Below are 221 nucleotides of genomic sequence, written 5' to 3'. Positions count from 1 at the left end.
CTGACACGTAAAAGAAGCACGTATACAGCATATCTGTCCCGGCATGTTTAAGAAAGAGCTTGATAAGATAGAATAAGCGTATCCTCTCACGCAGATATATTAACTCACATGGCCAAGTGCTCTCAGGAAAAGAATACTTTTGGTTGCCTCTCATGCAGGCGTGTTAAACTTACAATGTTGCGCAACTATTTCCAAAGCAATGTATCTTGGTTGGATAGGAT

At 40.7% G+C, this 221-nt stretch overlaps 2 protein-coding genes across 2 annotated transcripts in view; both read right to left on the bottom strand.

Moving 5' to 3' along the window:
* LOC119588787 overlaps positions 1 to 221 on the bottom strand; it is a gene marked incomplete in the record, with an annotated part of 27,513 nt that overhangs the window by 13,616 nt on the left and 13,676 nt on the right.
* LOC119588786 (cGMP-inhibited 3',5'-cyclic phosphodiesterase B-like) overlaps positions 1 to 221 on the bottom strand; it is a 13,138-nt gene that overhangs the window by 5,806 nt on the left and 7,111 nt on the right.

This window comes from Penaeus monodon, chromosome 24 (genome assembly GCF_015228065.2).
Source record: "Penaeus monodon isolate SGIC_2016 chromosome 24, NSTDA_Pmon_1, whole genome shotgun sequence".
In the NCBI taxonomy this organism is placed as follows: Eukaryota; Metazoa; Arthropoda; class Malacostraca; order Decapoda; family Penaeidae; genus Penaeus; species Penaeus monodon.
The sequence above is the reverse complement of the archived record's forward strand: the minus strand, read 5'-3'. Positions and strand labels throughout refer to the sequence as shown.